The following is a 20,139-nucleotide window of genomic DNA, read 5'->3' as shown; positions in this document are numbered from 1 at the left end:
TGGGAGCTGCAGGTTTGGGAAGTGAACGTTCGAGGTGGAGAGGCAGCAGAGATCTTGAGAAACCTCCCGTGAGCTCCTTCCCTTCTGGAAAAAATGTCCTGTAAAACGTCCTGCAAGAGACAGGGCTTGAGCTGGATGAAGGAGTGGGGTTAGCTCAGTTCCAGCTGGGAGCAGGAGGTTGGACCAGAGACCTCCCCGAATCCCTTTCAGCATGAATTATCCCATGGGGAGGAACACAGGATTGTTGTGTTTGCAGTGGTCAGGCTGGACCTGGCTCCTTTTCACCTCTCTAGAGGACAGCAGAGGGGAAATGATGAGCTGCTGGGGAGGGTTCTAGGGACTGGACTCATCAGAGAACGTCAGTTTTGATACTATTGTGAAATACAGTGAAGATCAAAGGCCTGGGGAAATCACCATCAATGAATGCTTCTGCTTTCCTTGGTTGTGAACACAGGAAATTAGGACAGGGTGCAAATTCAGGCAACTGTTTCTGCACCCCTTGATAGAAGTGGGAACTCTTGGAAATGTTTTGCCCTAGGTTATTCAATCTTGTGAGATTTAAGCCCTAAGCTAAGCCTGAGTATCTGGTCTTTTTCCTTATAAGTTGGTTGGAGCCTGTGAGAACTCCTTTACCCTTCTTTGCCCTTGTTTGTGTGTCTTAAAATCCAGCCTGGTCCTGCTGGTCTCACTAAGTCTGGGATAAGTTTCGCCTTCCCCTTTAGCACAAAGGGGCCTTTCCTTCTTTCCTTCTTTCCTTCTTTCCTTCTTTCCTTCTTTCCTTCCCTCCTTCCCTCCTTCCTTCCTTCCTTCCTTCCTTCCTTCCTTCCTTCCTTCCTTCCTTCCTTCCTTCCTTCCTTCCTTCCTTCCTTCCTTCCTTCCTTCCTTCCTTCCTTCCTTCCTTCCTTCCTTCCTTCCTTCCTTCCTTCCTTCCTTCCTTCCTTCCTTCCTTCCTTCCTTCCTTCCTTCCTTCCTTCCTTCCTTCCTTCCTTCCTTCCTTCCTTCCTTCCTTCCTTCCTTCCCTCCTTCCCTCCTATGAAAGAGGAGGGATCATCTGGAATATTTTCAGGGAATCTGGTGTATGTAATTTATCCATACCCACCTTGGGGTGTGTTCTGCAGTGCTTCCCATCTACATTTTTAGTTTTTCCCTTGCTGCGTTACTCAGAACAGATTTGGGCATTTTTTTCCACCAGACCAGGCTGCTCCAAGCCTGGAGGACTTCCAGGGATGGGGACTCCATGACCCCTCTGGGCAATGTGCTCCTGGACAGTCTGGGATTAGACACCCCCCACGTGCTGTAGCAATTATCCTCGTGGATAATCTGCCCCTCAGCTCCCTGCTGACCCAAGGAACCCCAACCCCACAATCTGCCAAACTCTCTTATCTCCCAGCCAGCACGAAGGGTCTGTCCCTGCTCCAGACCGGAGGGTTTTGGTAGCCGGGCTCAGGGAGGGAGAGGAGACTGGGACGATTTCATAACTGAAGAATGTTGTTCCTTGAGGGAGAATCAAACCACCCTTCAGTTTTGCTTCACCTACAGCAGGAGTGGGGGGAGAAAAAAAAACAGCTCAGTCGCATTCTTGTGCGGCAGATCCCCCAGGGTAGGAACATACTTGAGCTCCTACCCAGAAAGAGAGAAGGGGAAAAGGAGAGAGAGAAAGCAAGGAAGCAAAAAAATCTGTTTTGCAGCTTGGATTTTAAGTCACCTGGGATCTGAGTGCAGCTCTCGTGTGAGTCAGTGGGGACCCCAGCCTCGCTCAGCACAAACCAGAGCAGCTCCTGAAGCATCTCCCCGTTGCCCCAAGGACTATCTGCACTCCTTTCACTGAAAAGGACCGATTTTAATGCCTCCAGGAAATCCTTGCCAGGCCCAAACCTCACTGTCTGGGCTGTCCTCGCTGCTGTGGTGCCTCATTGCTCATTCAGGGCTAGGCTTGGGCTGTGATTCAGCAGTGCCAAACTGGCACCAGACTGGTCCTGTTAGAGCCATGTTCTGATATCTCATCTAAAACCAGACTCTTTTTCCCCATCAGCCTTTTTATGCAAAAAGATCCCACATGTTTTAGCTAAGACTATGTTTATGCATTTTTTTTTTTTAGCCAGGCCTAATCTCCAGAGGTCCCTTCCAGCCCTAACAATTCTGGGATTTTGTGATGAATCACAAATTAAGCAGGAGTGGCATTGATGAGCTCGGCTAGCAGGGAATGGGGATGTTCAGGGGATCCTGACCTGCTGCTATTGAAGGCAGCACTTGACAGGCTTGACCCTAAATCCCTCTTGATCTTTGTGTGTCACCCGGGGCAGAGGAAGAGCAGAATTCCCCCATCCCACCCGATTTGGCTACTCTGGTTTGCAAACCCTTGTCTGTGGAATAAACCTTCCCTATTCAATTATCCAGAGAGATGTGGGCTTTTTATCCCTGGGAGTGTCCAAGGCCAGGCTGGATGGGCTTGGAGCAAGCTGGGGAAGTGGAAGGTGTCCCTGCCTCTGGAATGTGTCCCTGAGCTTTAGGGTCAGGGCTGTGGAAAGGGGTTTTTCTCCTCCTCTCTGGTCTTGGGAGCGTATGGGCAGGTGTGCAGCTTCATGGAGAAACATTCAGACAGGTGCCATTGTCAGGTCTTCCTTGCAAATCCCCAGGAAATGGGAGTTTTGGCCAGTTTGGACAACTTGGAATGCAAAAAAACAGGATTCCTCTATGGGGAAAGAATTGCGTCTGACCTCTTTCTCTCTACCTGAACCTAATCTGCTTATAATTTCTAATATAAAGACACTACAACTCATTTCTAGTCTCCCAGAAGCTCAAATCTCAACTTCTGAACAGCAGAAAGAATGTCTCTTGAATTTTTCGAACAGTAATATCTAAAGGAAAAATATTGTTACTTTTTTCTCCACCTGTATTTTATAAAGTGGAGAAGAACATGGCATGGCCACATGACCTGAAGTGAGCCACAGCTCAGGCTGAGAGGCCTGGCAGTTTTTAATGCATTTGTTGCATCTCTCAGTTTACCAAGGAGAAGGGAAGAATTTTGAGTTGCCCCTAAAAATACACAGGATAAAGCTTTGGAGGGTGTAGGAGAAGGACTCCCCATCACTGACAGCAGAAAGTGAACAGTGCGACCTGGCAGGCATTTTCCATCTCCAGCTGGAGTGCCACACATTGGGGATTGTGCCTTTTGCCTTTATTTTAGCTTTTGTGGACTGGAGAGGCTGTTCAGGCTAAAGTTGTGTGTTTAGAGTCTCTCGATGCCTCGTGAGCTCCCCTTGAAACTCCTCTGGGCAGAAATATGAACCAATCTCAAGAGGAGGAATACAATAAAACTTATCATGGCCCTGTCTCTTTAAAGGACCTCAGCACATAATTAAGTAAAAAAAAAAGTTTCCTCTCTCTCCTCCCCCCCCCCAATTCAATAAAAGTAAATTACCTCCAACTATTTAAGCCCGCTGTTGGTTTAAATTTAAAAAGGGAGCCCTTGTCTATCTATTTCTTTCACTCACTCCCACCTCCTTCTGCTAAAGACTGGCCGGGGCTTTAAACCTGCCAGCTGGGCTGAGAAATGGTTAATAGTTATTGTGGAGGAGCAGCTTTTAATGAACTATTGAAGAATGATACATTGATGGAGTAATGGGAGTTTAAGTCTCTCTGTAATGAAACAGGTTCTCAGCGCCGACCCATTGTGGTGTAAATACGGCACGTCTCTCCCACTGTTTGGTCAGGGCTAAATAGCAGGGGCCAGAGGGGGGTCTGCTTATGGGGTCTGCGCTTTAGTTAATCAATCTGATTGGATTAGGGTCACCGCGATCCCTAATAATGTCAAAGGTTACGCCAAACTGGATTAAATGCTTTGTTGGAGAGGGCTCGGGTCCTTTCAGCTCGGGCCGGCGGGGCTTGTTTATTAGGCTTTAACACTCGTGTGCAGCCTTGGGAAGCCGCCCCGGCCCCTTCCTGGGGCGCCGGGCACGGGACGGGGTGGGAGCGAGCCGGGGTGGGGACATCCCATGGCTCTGCACCCTTCGGATGTGCCCTGCCAGGACCTACATGGAATTCCCCAGCGGGACAAAGGAGAGCCCGAGGGGTGACCAAGGCCTGGGAGGTGTCAATTCACTCTGGAGATGACAGCTGGGCACCGACCCCGCTGCAAGGCAAAAGTCTGGAGTGACCCACGGCTCGTGTCCCTTTGGGGTTAATCCTGTGTCCAGCACAGCCCTGCCCTGTCTGGTGCAGCTCTTCTTTGAGCAGCCAGCAGGCCGAGCATGGTTTGAAATACAGAGTATTTGAGAGAACAGGATTGCTTTGTCATTAAACTGGGGAGGTGCCCTGCCTGCCACAGCTTCCATCTCAAATCAAGGTGGGATGGGACGGGATGGGATCTCCCCGTCGCCTTACCCAGACTGACCACAAAGCCTGAAGGTTTCCTGTTGTCTTCGCTCACCACGTTCCTGCAGGTGACACTGTCCTGCAGACATGGCAGAGTGTCCTTCAGGAGCTGGCACCAAATAATCCCTTTGGAGGAGCCTTGGCAGGGGAGAGGGGCAGCACTAGCAGGGTGTCACGGGCAGAGATCTGTAATCCCTGGATCTCCAGAGCCTCATTCCTTCCCACAGCAGAGCACACAGGGCACGTTCACGGCCTGACCTGACTGTCATTATCCAAGCAGGCTTCTTGCGTGATCCAGACTGGAGAATTTCCCCTCAAGACTTCTGGAATGAACCCAAAATCTGAATTTGACTGCAACATCTCTTCCCAGAGGACATTTTGCCTTGACATATCACCACGAGATAGGCAGCTTCCCCTTTATAAACCTCCTCCACTGCTCTGATGTTCACAACCAGCCCCTCTATTTTCTCCTCTAGCACTGACCATTTTCTCTGCTACTTGGGCTCCCTAAAAAGCTAAAACTGGGGCCTACAGAGTTGCAGTGGGTCAGCAAAACTTTGGGTCCTTCATGCCAGACAGCGAGACAGGTTGAGGTAGCTCCAGTTGTTGCTGGGGTCCTCCAGGGCATGATTCATCTGACGTGTTCCAGACAGTTTGGGTTAAATTATTCACACCCTGACGTTTCTCCATCTCCCCATCAATCACGGAGGGAATCCAGGGAGACCGGCTCTGGATGAGAAGGCTCCTGCTCCCAGGGACTGCATGAAGGGCAGAGCAGGCATCTGTCTAGCTCCCGAGAAATGTGGGATTCAAATCACATCCAGTTTCTTGTGGAATGCTGGTCACTGTCACCTTTGCAGCCAGGCTGATTCTGGGCTCGGCTTGTTTGTGAGGTTTGGTTCATTTTGGACTCTAGGTGTTTTGGGGATGAGCTCCATGCATTCTTTCTCTCAAGACAGCCCAACCAAAGCTGTGTTCAAGGGTTGACTCTCTACCATTGTGGATGAGAAATCTCATCTCGTGTCTGGTGAAATCCACGTGAGTTTTCCCCAGATTAGGCAAGAATGGAACCAGACTTCTGAATTCAGTTGTAATCCCTCGGAGACACGAGTCTGCTCCATGTATTTTTCTTGCTGTGTCATAGCAGCATCTCTCCCTGATAGGCCTGATCTCATCTGCCAGAGTTGGATGTCAAAGTCTGAGCGAGTCACCCCGGGCTCCCTTTGTAGTCAGTGGAGAGCACTCAGCATCTCCGGGGAGCAATTCATCTGACCTATCTCAGACACCTATCTCAGGATAACATGAATCACAGCAAGATGTTTATTTCTCCCCATTGACTATAGAGGGAGCCTAGGGCTACAGCCTCTGACTTCCAGGGGTGCTTCTTAGAGGCCCGTTTTGGGGGCAAACACTTCCCATCCCTCACATTTCTCCTGTTGGAAAGCAATCCTGACATCCAGCCCCAGTTGCAGAGGCCATTTTAATAATGGAACCACAATGCACATGGAAAGGAGCTCCTGAACCGCTGAATGCAGGCAGTGCCTTGCTATTCAAGGCATAATAACACCCCATAATGATTTAAAATTAATACGTTTAGCAGATCTCATCATATTTTCCTGATGGCGTTCTGGCATCTCGGTTGTCTCCGAGCCAAACGCTTTCCCCCCTCCTTTTCCCTGCTCTGGATCAGCCTTCTCCACTTCTGCAATAAAGTAAGGCATGAGCAGAAAGCCACAAGATACTGATCCATCCAGGTTTGTTACATGTAGGAGGTTCTCTGCGCTCTCTCATGAAACTCTTCCCAAGAGGATCTGATTTCCAGCCACACCCCGTCTACCTCCCCGCTAATGGCAATTTGGGCAGCTGCCCCGCTATCAACAACGGAGATCTACAAACTCTGCCCTGTAACTATGGGGAAGGAAACTGGGAGGATCAGGACTGAAGATGTGACTGTGCAAGCTCCGCTCAGCCACAGTCGGGAGGCACAAATCCTGCAGGCCAGAGGTTTGCCAGGGCTGCTGGGGGAAAGGCTGGCACGTCCTGGCTCCACACAGGAGCACCCCTTGGGTTTAGTGTCCCTGTAAATCGAGCTTGGAGCGGGGATTGCTGCGTGGGGTGAGGAGATGCTGCACTGCTGAGTCCATTCCAGCCCAGATTCCTGGCTGCAGCACTCCTGACCTGGGTTTTGGGCAGCTAACTCAGTACAGGCAGCGTGTTGGAGCTGCAGCATGCTGGATGAGCAGTTTGGGGAGGTCTGGATGAGCTGTGGCTGCATCCCCAATTTGCAGCCCACAGAGTCCTGGGGGATTTGCAGCTTCCTCTGAGTTTTGGCAAGAGCTGCAGGTTGCAGGGGCAGCAAAGAGAGATGCTGGGGAAAGGTGCCAGGGTGTCACCCCTCAGCTTTTGGAGTCCAGTGAGGAGATGAGGAGCTCCTTCTCTTGCTGCTGGAGCCAGGTAGAACCATCAAAGGAGTCCCTTCATCCTCTTGTGGCTTCAGAGTGTCCAAGGACAAGCCCTAGGCAGGGGTGGCACAGGGAGGCTGTGGTTGCCATCACATCTGAGTGCATCACCTCTCCATCCCCAGTGCCCTCGGGCCCTCCAGCGTTTTCGGGGTTTCTTGGAGGCTCTGACCTCATCACCTCCCCACCTGCACCGTGATCCCGGGATAAAGATCTGGCTCCCGTGCATGGAGAGGAGACAGCCCGTGTAAACAGCTGTAAACAGCCGACACCCAGGGCAGGCTGCACACCCTGCCAGGAGAGGGGGAAAAGGAAATGGCAGCAATTCCAGGAGCCCATCCCGTTTGCTTTCTGTGCTCCCTCCACCTCCCACTCATCTGTCAACCCTGAGATACAGGGTTTGGTGGGGGGATTTTTTCCCTTTTTTTTTGTTTTTGTTTTTTGTGTGTGTGTTTTTTTTGTTTGTTTTTTTGTTTTTTTTGTTTTTTTGGGGGGGGTGGGGGGGTTGGGTTGGTGGTTTTTTGGTGTTTTTTTTAATTTGTTGTCGTTTTTGTTCTAGTTTTTGGGGTTTGCTGTGAAGGTTTTTGGTTTGGGGTTTTTTGGGGAGGAAATTTTTCTTTTTCTTTTTCTTTTTCTTTTTCTTTTTCTTTTTCTTTTTCTTTTTCTTTTTCTTTTTCTTTTTCTTTTTCTTTTTCTTTTTCTTTTCCTTTTCCTTTTCCTTTTTCTTTTCCTTTTTCCTCCTCCTCCTCCTCCTCCTCCTCCTCCTTCTTCTTCTTCTTCTTCTTCTTCTTCTTCTTCTTCTTCTTCTTCTTCTTCTTCTTCTTCTTCTTCTTCTTCTTCTTCTTCTTCTTCTTTGTCTTCTTTGCCTTCTTTTGTCTTCTTCATCTTCTTTTTTGTCTTCTTTTTTATTCTTCTTCTTTTTTGTCTTCTTTTTTCTTCTTTTTCTTTTTCTTCTCTTTCTTCTCTCTCTTCTTTTTCTTCTTTTTCTCCTTTTTCATCTTCTTCGTCTTCTTCTTCATTTTCTTTGTCATCTTCTTCGTCGTCTTCTTCTTTTTCGTCTTCTTCTTTTTCGTCTTCTTCTTCTACTACTTGTCCTTTTTTTCCTGGCGATTTAAACATCAGAGGGGAACCAGGGAGGGGAGGAGGGATAAGGCAGCCCGTGGCTCCAGAACCGGTGGCGGCCCTGGCAGCTCCTGCCCCTCACAAGGCGCGGGGCTGGCAGCGAGCGGGTCGTGCCGAGTTATGGATTTCTGTCCTTCCCCCCTCCCCTCCTTCCCCTCTCCCCGCTGGCTCCATCGCATTCCCAAACCGGGCTCAGGTTGGTCTCAACAAGGAGCTCCCTCTGCCGCATCCCGCGAGTGCCAAGTCCAGGCGTGGGAGCTAGCCCTAGACAAAAGGGAACAGCAGAGGGAGCTGAATTAGCATCCCTTTGTCCCGGGAGAATCCCGGCCCCGAGCGGGCCCTGGGCGCGCCACGGGAGGCACAAACACACACACACATCCCCATGGACCGCGGCCAGGCTGGGAACAGCGACAGCCGGACCGTGGTGGCCTTCATCCGGATGCTGGCGGGGAAGGGGGACACGCTGGGGGCTGTTTTGGGATGGCTCCGTGCCCCGCGTGGGTTCTGCTGCTCCAGGAGATAAACACAGCGTCTGCTGTGTCCCAAAGAGGGAAAAGAGCGGAGCCTCCTGACAAAGCGGGATCCGAGGCCGGGAATGCGGCTTTTCTTCCCCGGGAGATGCGCTGGGAGCTGGCAGTGCTGAATAGAGGCGGGGATTTTAAGGCCAGAAGGGGCTGTGGGATGATCTGGATGGATTCCTGTGTAAGCAGCAGAGATCTGCCTGCTCTCCATCCTGGAGCAGGCAGGACAGGGCGGCCAAGGGAAACCCGGGATTTTTAAAGATGCCCTTCGTGGGTTTTTTCTGCGATGGGCTTGCATGGCAGGGGAACGAGAGCGTCTCCTGCAGAGCACCAGGGCATTTCCCAGCAGGATATGGCTTAACACATTCCCTGCTAGGCTCTGGGAATCCTGTGCCTGCGTGGTTCAGCCTCTCTCATTCCTTGTTTCCTCAGCCTAATCACTCTGGGAGCATCTCCTCCAGAGCGAGGACTTGCCCAGCCAAGAGGATCCACAGGGTTAAGAGAGCTCTTAAACACAGGGTTAAAGCAGCTCGTGTAGGGCAATTTAGGAACTTTTAGGGCCATAATTCCACCCTCTCACGTGCTGCTATCCAGCCTCTCCTTTGGCTGAACAGATGGGTCGGATTGGCCCCATCAGTTCCACATCCAACTTATTAAAGACAGTGGAGTTACCTGCGAGGGGTGAATTTGGCCTCATCTCTTTCTATGAAAGAAATGGAAAGTTTAAGACTTTGGTTTTGTTTTGTTTTTCTTGGTTTGGATTAGTTTTAGAATTTGGGGGCTTCTCTTTCTCAGAGAAAATGAAAATATGGGGAGGGAAGTGCATGACATTTTTGTTGTTGACCCTGGTGTATCTCTCCCAGCCGAGTGTCATGCGTAGCATTTCCCCAAAGCATTTTGAAGTCTCCAGAATTGCTCCCAGTCCTTATGGGAAGCTTCATGTGGAGAACTAAAGCAGTCTGGATTTTTTTTTTTTTGGAGGGGATTGCAAAGACAACACCACCACAGAATGCAACAAGGCACAGAGGCAGGGATCAGTCACCAGGAGAGGGAATGGCTCAAAAGGATTGGTGTGACTCTGGATTTCTGGTGTACACATGAGTGATGTGCTCCTAGGAATGGTGAGGGCACAGCTGGCTCGAGGCTGAGCAGTGAAGATAAGCAGGAGTAGGAGGAAAGCAGGTTTTGGGGGGGCTCCAAAATCTCAGGAGATGCAAAGGGGTTGGAGAACTCTACCTGATGCAGGTGAGAAGTTTCCCTGTGCCAGGACAGGCAAAGGCAGTGCACAGAAGAGGCATTTTTTGGGAAACAGCATGAGCTGGGTGAGCTGAGGCAGCTGAGGGCTGTGTGAAGCTGACCCCAGGACAGGGAGCACTGAGGTGTGTGGTGCTCTGTCTCCTGCCCACCTTCGCCGTGCTCCCAGGGGTCACAGAGGTTCTTCTGGAGGGCAGAGAGAGGGGTGTGGATATGCCACAGGCTGGATATGCTCCAGGGAAGGGCTGGAAGGAAACTCTTGTGAGTTGGTTTTGGTCTGGGCAGGCTTTTTAAGGAGGTGGAATGTGGTGTGGGGAGCCCCAGGGAAGCTCTGGAGCTTTGGCTGAAAGGTGACCCTAAAATCTGATGGCAAAGCCATCTATAGAATATGAATTCTATATATTTTAGGAAGTTCTTCACACAGAGGGTGGTACAGAGTGCCCAGAGCAGCTGTGGCTGTCCCTGGATCCCTGGCAGTGCCCAAGGCCAGGCTGGATGGGCTTGGAGCAGCCTGGAACAGTGAAGGATGTCCCTGCCCATGGCAGGGGTGGCACTGGATGATCTTTCAGGTCCCTTCCAACCCAAATATTTGTATACTTCTGTGAAAACACAAAGAGAAAAGCAGAAAGCCGCCAGATTCTGGGAAATGCAAAGCTGTCCTCAAGCCCTGGGAGCAGAAAGGAAAAACAGAAAGTGTCTTTCACTTTTTATTTCATTTTGACTCATGTCACCCTTCCCAGAGAAGAAAAGCACTTTACAAAGCACTCATGGCCCAACCTGGGCCAGTGATGGGGGAGCAAGGAACGAAGGAAAGATTCTGGTTCTGGTTCTGGACAGGGCAGGGCAGGTCCTCCTTCCTCTGCCTCTCCATTTCACACGGAGCCGCCACAGAGCCACCAGGACGTCCCCAAGTGGGTCACACATGGGGCCCTGCAGCTCCTGGAAGGCAATTTAGGAACTTTTATTGGCCTCCTCTGGAGCCTTCCTCCATGGTGTGATTGGCAGGGGAGCGACACTCCGGGGAGCCCTTCCCGCCGAGGCCGCCAGCACCCGGCACAATTTCCTCCCCATTATTCCCCGGGGGCTAAATCAGTGCTCAGTGATAGCTGATAATTATGGTTTATCCCTTCCCAATCGCTGCTGCTTTCCCAGGAAAGCTGCTGCCACAGGGATGTGTCGTGGGGGTGTGAACGGGTGGGGAGGGCACCAGGAGATGTTCACCCGGAGCCACGAAAAAGTTGGAGACCCCTTGGGCTAAGCACACAAGATTCAGCCTAGGAGATATTATATCTCATCAAAAATGTGTTTATTTGTTCTTCTGGGACAGTTTTCAGTCAGAAAATGAAGCTGCACCAAACTGGAGATGTTTTGCAGGTTCCCCTTAATTTTCAGGGGGAAAAAAAATTCACAACTTTGTTTTTTTCCCCAAGGTTTAATTTTTTTTTCACATTTCAGATAGTTTCATTTGAATGGTTGGAAATGAGTCATTTTATTTGTTTTTAATTTAAATGTGATCTTATGCTAAAATAGAAAATCATTAAACCATCACAGAATCACACCTTTAGTATTTTATAGAATATAGAAGTATTTTGTATATTATTGAGGCCGAATGATTTTATCTTCTCAAATAAAAAAATCTGACATTAACAAGACAAAACACTTAATCAGCCCAAAAATTCAGACTCTTACATGGTCCATCAGGTTTTCAACTCTTAAAAATGAAGCAAAACAGAATTTCCTAGATTATGTTAAGTAGGTTTTTTTGGCCCTCGTTACTAACCTTAGCCATGGTATGAACTCTAAACTCACTCATTCTGTGTAAATCCAGAATTCAAATTCAGCAGTGGTCACCTAAACACCCCTGTGAATTCATAAAGCAGCCTCACAGCTCTATAAAACGATAGCTGTAAGAGATAAACCCCAAATCTGTGGTTTGTCCTCAAGTTACAACTGCTGAGTCCTGACATGAAGATGCTCCCCTAGGAAATTGCACAGATTTTCCTTAGAGAAAAATAAAAGGTGAAAATTCATTTCAGAGCAGTTGGGTTTGGTGGAGAAATTCGTTTCTCTTCATACAACATTTCCAGTCTGCTTTTCTGATGGGATTTCAGATACAGATTCCCTGAGAGGTGAATTTGAAGATGTAAATGAATCCTGAGAGGGGTAAATGGGAGCTCTGTGGAGCCCAATTTTTGTGGGAAATGTTCTGTGGTACTCTGGTGAGATTTATATTCCAGTTATAATCCTTGCCCAGTGCCTAAAATTAAGAATATTCTCTGCATTTTGCTCCCCTTAGCAAGGGGTCTTCTCATTCAAGATCCATCACTTGCACCTGAACATTCAGACATAATTTAGTGACTCTGAAGGCAAATATTAAATTCTGTAAAGTTTTGTTCATGGCTTTATTAATTATAACTCTGGCCCAAACACACTCTGATATCATCCATCTCTATGAATCAGGAAAGACTGAAGAGGATAAATATGTTTTATCATCAAATTCTCCATCTCATTGCTTTTCCATTGGGAAAGACAATGGATTTTGCCTGCTGGTGTTGGTTCTCAGGAGGACAGAACTTCTGAACTTCCCAGCCAGCAGAAAATCACCCCCTCAGCTCTCAGCTCTGTGTTTCCAGTGTTTTCCCAAAGGTTCAGTAGCTAAATCACAAAATCAAAGACCAATACGTGAGAAGAATCAAGTCATAGAACCACTGAATGGTTTGGGTTAGAAAGGGCCTTGAAGATCATTTATTTCCAGCTCCAATACAACAAATTTAAAGTTAAAAACTCTGCCTGAAATCTCCTCACGTTAAGCAATGTCAACCACTGGCCTTCAGAACATTCCTGCCCCATCAGTCCTTAGCATTTTTGTTCATTTTTAGGGTGGTTTGGGTTGGAAGGGACCTCTCAAGGTCATCCAGTCCAAGCCCTGCCAGGAGCAGGGACGTCTTGAACTGGGTCAGGTTGCTCAGATCCCCATCCAGCCTTGGGTGTTTCCAGGACATGTTAAAGCTACTGTGACACCCCTGAAATCCTCACACCAACCTGACATAAAGCCAGTCACTTTATATTTAAAGAATCAGTGAAGTGCAAAAGGTGTTTGTTTTGTGGGTTGATTTGTTTTTTAAGAATTCCAAACATATTTCCGTATTTACCCTGATTTTTCACATAAATACTTTAGAAGCAGATCAGACTTTGCTCTGCTCGGTACAGCACAAGCCTCTTGCACTGGTGCTGGCTACAAAATATTAGTTATTCCAAGCCTGGAGAGTGGGGTAGATGCAATTTAAAATCATATGGATCAGCATTCCAGCTGGAAAAGAGCAATCAGTGGTGTTGCAACTCAGTGAGGTCACTGCGTCAAGCACCCCGGACAATTCACTGCATGCATTTACCCATTTTATGGGTTTGACCACTAATGTGGCTGGCTAAAAGCTGGAAATATATTGGGCTTTCCTTGGCTGGGATGGGTCTTCTGGAATTTAAGAGGCTTGGAGCTCACTGCGGGTTTGTAAATGCAGGGCTGCACCTCCTTTTGTGAGGGTTGTGACTCGCGGTGCTTCAGGCTTTTATTGGGTTCCATCAATGCTGCCAGGATAAGGAGGGTGTTCTTAGCTCAGACTGGGCAAGCAGGGAAGTAAGCCTGGCTTAAAATGATGGGGGAGCTAAACTTGGTCCTGATTGGGATCAGAGAGCTCAGGATGAACCTCGGTGTGGGATGAATCCTCCTCCTGCTACCACCACCTCAGCAAGTCCGGGGTGGAGGTGCACCAGGACTCCCTCAGAGGGTGGTGGTGCACCAGGACTCCCTCAGAGGGTGGTGCTGTCTCCTCTCTCCTCTGGAGCTGATCTGAGCAGGAAAATCACGTCCCAGAGTGGCACAGCCTGCTGGTGCTGGGCTTCAGCACCCACTGGGCACAGCCCTGCTGCCCACGGGCCACAGCCAGGCCAGAAACCAGAAACCAAATACTGGAGAGCCACAAGTGATCCAGGGGCTGCTGGGGAGCCATTCCAGCCCTCACAGCTTGAACTTTGGCTCCTCACCCAATACCCAAACCTGCCTTGAACTGATCCTGAGCGAGTGCTCAAACTGCCCTGCCATAAAAACTGATTTAACCCAACTGAGGTTCACCAGCTTGGGTGGAAGATTTGTGTTCTTGTGTAAGATTCACCATCTGGGAGCTCTTCATCTCAATGCTTGAGCTCTGAGCAGCTCTGTGGAACTGTGGGGATCTGCAGATAGTGGGCATTTTATTTCTTGGGTGAAAAAAAGTATTTATTCAAGAGGACTCAGCCTCGCAGGTTGCGTGTTGCTCTCAGCATTAAAATAAGAGCAAACACAGGCCTTGAAATTCAAAGAATCCCTGCAGTTCCTCACCAAAACCTCTCTCTGCTTTGCTCAGCTGAGCTCTCAGCTCCTGAGCTCTCTGTAGGCTTCCCCCAATCCCCAAAATCAGCACCGAGGTTGGTGCTGATGCCCAAAGCACCGGTGCTTACCCACAACAGAACAGACATGGAGATCGGAAGGAAAACATCCCAAAATTCCCGCTGTAGCCAAGAAACAGCACAAAAAACCTGTGCATCTTCAAGTCAAGAGGATGGTGGGACCTAGGAGTGATTTATGGGCAGGATACAACATTTATTATCAGCACTGGCAGTGTTTTACTGCAGGACAGGACTGGGCAGTGTGTGGGTGACCCAGCTTCTCCCTCCTCCACACCAGGGCGTCCAGCAGAGCCATGGGTGAACTCCTGAGGGGAAATTCTCAGCTCCAGAGCAGCAGTGTGGCCTCCAGGAATAAGCCAGGAACCAGTCCTGATTTCCTTCACCCACTGACAGCTTTCCCCCAGCTCAGACCCATTGTCAGCACAGCCAAAGGCCCCACATCCCACTGCCAGCTGCTTAATCCATTCCTTCCCGCCCCACTGCCAACACAATAAAACCCCACTGAGGGCATCCACCTCCCAGGAAATCCTCCTTTAACACCCTCCAAAGGAGCAGCCAGATTTATCTCTGCTGTTGTCCTGGAAAGCTAAATGAGGACTCATCTCCTCTAATCCCCTCTTAAGATTTCCAGTTGAGGCCTGTGCTCCCATATTAGCATTTCTGACAGCTCCTACGTGTGCCCTGCAAGGCTCCATGGAGGGAAATCACGTACCAGCCACTGCTCCAGGTACCCAAAATCTCTGTCTGAAGGCACAAATGGAGGAGCCTTTGCAATGGCCCCATAAAAATTCCTGAAATGAAGACTTGGGTTAAATGGGCCTGGAGGTCTTCTTCAGAATGGATCTGGTGACTCACCCTTTGCTGGAGAGTTTGGGGACTGCTCCTTCCACGTGGCACAAGGCGTTTTCAAAATTTTGAGATTTCCCAGACTCAGAATCCTGGAATGGTTTGGATTGGAAGGGGCCTTAAAGATCATCCAATTCCAATTCCCTACCACGGGCAGGGAGAAATTTCCAGTATCCCAGGTTGCTCCAAGCCCTGTCCAACCTGGCCTTGGACCCTTCCAGGGATGAGGCCTCCCCAAATCCTCCTGTGCAACTTGTGGCAGGGCCTTACCACTCTCTGAGTAAAGAACCTCCTGACATCAATAGAATTCATATTCTGTAGGTGGCTTTGCCATCTGGTTCTATGGGATGGGACATTCACGTGGACAATGGCTTTAAGATGAAGGGGAAGGGGGTTAGATGAGAGAAAAATCCTTCCCTGTGAGGGTGGGGAGGCCCTGGCAAAGGGTGCCCAGAGCAGCTGTGGCTGTCCCTAGATCCCTGGAAGTGTCCAAGGCCAGGCTGGATGGGGCTTGGATCATCCTGGGATGGTGGAAGCTGTCCCTGCCCATGGCAGGGTATTGGAAATGGATGATCTCCAGCCCAAACCATTCCATCATTCTGGGATTCCATGGAATACCAAGATATCCACTGAGCTCTTGAATGAACGTGTCCCCTATCCTGTTCCAGACTGTTTGGAACTGGTGATTTACAAGCTCCAGAACTTTCACTCCTCCCAGCTGACCCGGGAGAAGCACCCGCTCGTTGGGATGCATTTTCCAGCCTGGAACCATCAGCAGCTTTGTTGTGCCGGGACAAATGCCACTTTCAGTCCTGCAAGCCTTTTGCTGGCAAGTCTGGAGCTGCACAGAAGGCGTGAGCCATCTGAATGATTAAAGACTGCTGGACCAAACTGATTAGAAAGGTCCAGAATGTTCTCCAACCCCAGCACGAGCACAAATCCAATCGGGAAGGAGCTCTGGGTGCAGAACTGGCTTCTCCCCAAAGTGGCTTCCACAGGTTTCCACCGAGAGCTTAAAGTTCTCAGCCTCTCTCAGGATTGATCTCTGCACCTGCAGAGTGAATTCCTCTAAATGCTGTTGTGGTTTTAGTGGCTTTTCCTTTATAATATCAAAACCTGATGCTTTGATTAGAGATGGGGAGGTGGCGGGGGAGGGGGTGAATCTGACAGCGTTTGCTGGCATTTAGCCCCTAATTGAAACATCACCTTGAGGTGTTTATAAAAAAAATATTAAATTGGCCCAGATATTTTTTTTAATGAATAAGGCTTTAATTAACTTTTTACATATTAAATGTACATCGGTGGAAATAGTTAGACAAATAGCAGGGGTGTGAGTCACACAGAAGCAAAGGGATGATTCAGTCAGGGACTGCGTGTGTTACAGCAGCCTCTCCCTCCCGGGGCGCATGTGAGAGATGCCGAGAGGGGAGGGAAATTAGCATGAGAGATGGAAGCGAGCGTGGAGAGGGAACACATTAAAAAAAAGGCCAGGAGAAAGGCGAGGTTCCCAGCGGAATGAGAAAATTAAGGGCTCCCTTGCTTATGCAGGAATAAGTCACAGAGTCCGGGGCCCTGAGCTCTGTTCCCAGCTCTGCCCCCGATCTGTTACACAACTCCAGAGCTCCCTGCTCCCCTTGCCCTCACTGCCACCCCTCCCTGGGCTTTATTTGACAAGTTCTCCTCCAGGTCCACTCCGATGGCAGCCGGGCAGAGGTTGGGAAGAGCAGAGTGACGGTGAGGGCAGCGAGGTGAGCAGAGATGGCCCCGGGTCGGGGTGGGAGCTCCCACCTGGGAGGTTTTGGAGAACAGGTTGGACAAACATCTGTCAGGGACAGCTCAGGCAGAGCAGATCCTGCCTTTGGGCAGGAGGCTGTGATGTCCAAGGCTGATACCTGGGTCATCAAATAATGACCACCTCTAATTAGAGAGAGGCCTTGTGCTGTGCACTGGTCACCCCTCCTGTCCAGAAATCCTCTCTGCTCTGGAGATGATTTCTTCCAGCCTGAACTGCACGTGGGAAGGCAAGGAAAGCCACTTCTGGAACACAGGCTGAGCCTGCCAGTCTGTCCAGACATTAGTGCAAAACCAAAAGTGTATCATAAACAAAGTAAGTTTTTTGGAGGAAAAAAGAGTGTTTTAACACCAAGATGCACCCCTAAATACACTGGCTTAACTTTTCTGCCACTTCCACTGAATCAGATATAAACTGCTCTGAGTTACACCAGGCCAAGAGGAGAATCAGGCCACGTGTTTTTCTGCTGATGGCCAAAATATATATTTTCACTTGACTCGATTTATTCAGTAACTGATTTGCATAGACATTCCCGAAGGCTGCTCGATTGCTCTTTCTTTTTTTTTCCCCATTTTTTTTTTGCACTTCACATGTCATCTATCCCCCACTCATTACACGGGGCAGCAGCAGCGTTGCCACCAAGGGAGCTCACATTTAACAGCAAGAGAGGAATCTTCAGCAATTCCCATCCCAAGGGAGCGCAGCATGCGGAGCTTTGATTTTGTTGCCCTAAGATAGGCAGGGATGAAAGCGATGTGCAGTAAATCCTTGAGGTGCTGGGCTCCTCCAGCAGCTTGACAAGTGCCTTTCCCTCCCACGAAAGTCACCAAAATCAGTGGAAGCAGAACAGGTCATCACCTCTGCTCCCCTCCAAGGTAATATTCTGGATAAAGAGCCATGAGCTGTTCCCAGAGAGCAAACACCCAGAACTGGGGGTGTGGGTGTTCTTCAGGAACCTGTAACAGAACATCAGATGTCAAATCAGGAATAAAACCATGTCCAGTCCTCAAATAGGAAGTGGATATAAGATCAAGCAGGCATTTGATGAATTGACAGCAGCAAGAACAAGAAGTCAAAGATGGAATTGTGGTTTTTCTCACAGTCAGGTTGGCAAAGCTCTGGAAAAGCCTCACAGTGTGAAAGAAAAGAGGAAAATATACTGTAATGACACATAGCCTGAGCAAGGGAAGGGTTCACCAAAGGATCTGTTATCATTTGGCTTAAAATGGGTGAACCCAGAGACGGGGATTGGAGCTGAATGGAAACCCAGAGCACCTCCCTGCTCTTCCCATTCTCTCACAGCCCTGGGCTCTTCAGAGAGACCCCGAAGGCATTCCCATTCTGGGTCCCCATGGCTTTCCTTGCCTTTCCATGTGCAGTTCAGGCTGGAGGAGATCATCTCCAGAGCAGAGAGGATTTCTGGACATGAGGGGTGACCAGTGTGTGGCACAAGGCCTCTCTCTAATTAGAGGTGGTCATTATTTGAGCTTCAGAAACCTGGGTAGAACAAGGGGAGCGTCAGATGAACTAAATTGGTTTGTCTTGTGAATACAAATGATGGCTGATTAAGAAAATGATCTGGAGGTGTTTGGTATCCTTTGCTTCTACAGCAGAGTTGAAATTCTTTCAATTTCTATTTGAAATTTTGGGGTTTTTTGTGGTCGAGTAGCCCACTCATGTTGATGAGGGCAAGGTGGGAGTTTCACTGTTTTAAATCACAAGCAGATACAAGTTCTGGCTATTTTAGTGCTGTTATTAATATTATTTAATCTCTGTCTATGATTTGACAGTGAAGCCAATGGAGGACTTCCACAAATCACATTTCTGTGGTCTTACATTCACCAAGAACACAAGGTCCTTGCATTATTCAGGGTGTGACAGATTCCCAGGAGGTTTCCTAACCATGTATTCACTTTCTGTGTTCTTCTCAGCTTCCCAAACCCAACCAATGACATTTCCAGCCCAACACAGTGGCAGGCTGACTCCTCATGGTGGCTGAAATTAAATATTATTAGGACATGATGCAGTAGAGGGTGAGGTCTGCTTTGAAACCATGGTCAGGATAATTTCCTCCAGTTTTTAAGCACTAGGACTCATTTTCCATATCTGAGACCAGGACCAGGCTGATCACCAGCTTGTACGCTTTGCACAACAATAAAGGAGGAATTTATTCTTTCCTCTTTTTCTGTGTTGATTATTTTAATTGTGTCTTCTCAGGATTGAAAGATTTAAGGGAATGTCTCAGAACACGGCTGGGCTGTTGCTCAGAGTGAAAGAGCAAGTTGAGATAGGACAAGGGGGATGGTTTTAAGGTGAAGAGAGAAGGGATAAATGGGATTTTGGGAAGGAATGCTTGGCTGGGAGGGTGGGCAGGCCCTGGCACAGGGTGCCCAGAGAAGCTGTGGCTGCCCCTGGATCCCTGGCAGTGTCCAAGGCCAAGCTGGACAGGGCTTGGAGCAGCCTGGGACAGTGGAAGGTGTCCCTGCCGTGGCAGAGGGATTGAAAGAGATCTTTGAGGTCCCTTCCAGCCCAAACCCCTCATTGTTTCCATGGTTCTGTGATAACTGTTCCTACCAAGTGCCATAAAAATCAAAGTTCTGAGTCTTTATCCTCCTGGGCAGCAGATGTCTTCATGGAAAGTGAAGCCATTTCCTTCTGGGAAGGGAGCAGCAGCTCCGTTTTTGAGGCTCCTCTTTTGGCTGGGTGAGGCAGGGGATGTGTTGGTGTTCCCATCTTTAGGAGCTGAGCTCCTTCAGCAGTCTCCTCACGTGAACTCCCCCAGTGATGGACACGGCCACAACTGGAGAAATTTCAGACAAGTGTTGGATATATTTAGCTCCCTTTTCTGCTTGAAATTTATACAAGAGCTCCAACTATAATCAGAATATCTCTCATCCACAGCTTATCTGCTGACTTAAAATCACTTGTAAATCATCCAGCCTGCATCTAGGGCTTTGCAATTTCCTTATTCCTCAGTGTCCCAATGGATCTGAAATTCCCCAGCATTGTCCTCAAGTGTTTGGGATTAGAAAGTGGGAAGATAATGATGGTTCTCCATCTCACAGGTGGGCAGCTGGGGCAGAGGAGCTGTTTGAAAGTCATGTTTTGTAGGACTGAGCCCCTTCTCCCTTAGGAACCACAGATCCAGCCTCCAAACCATGCTTCCTCTCACGAGCTATTTATAAAAAGTGGCTTTTATGCTGTGGGAGCTACAGCAAATTTTTCTGCTTCCCCAACTGGATGAAACTGAAACCCACAGAAAAAAAAACCAAAAAACAAACCAAAAAACAACAGATTGCCCAAGCCTGCTGCAGGGAGCTGAGCAGCT

General features: G+C 48.9%; 1 protein-coding gene across 1 annotated transcript in view; it reads left to right on the top strand.

Annotated features, from left to right (window-relative positions):
* Window positions 1–20,139, top strand: part of WNT3A (Wnt family member 3A) — a 90,647-nt gene that overhangs the window by 52,815 nt on the left and 17,693 nt on the right. The window lies entirely within an intron of this gene.

The sequence above is a fragment of the Prinia subflava genome, chromosome 1 (assembly GCF_021018805.1).
Source record: "Prinia subflava isolate CZ2003 ecotype Zambia chromosome 1, Cam_Psub_1.2, whole genome shotgun sequence".
NCBI classification, from domain to species: Eukaryota; Metazoa; Chordata; class Aves; order Passeriformes; family Cisticolidae; genus Prinia; species Prinia subflava.
Note: the sequence above shows the minus strand (reverse complement) of the source record. Positions and strands in the feature narration are given on the sequence as shown.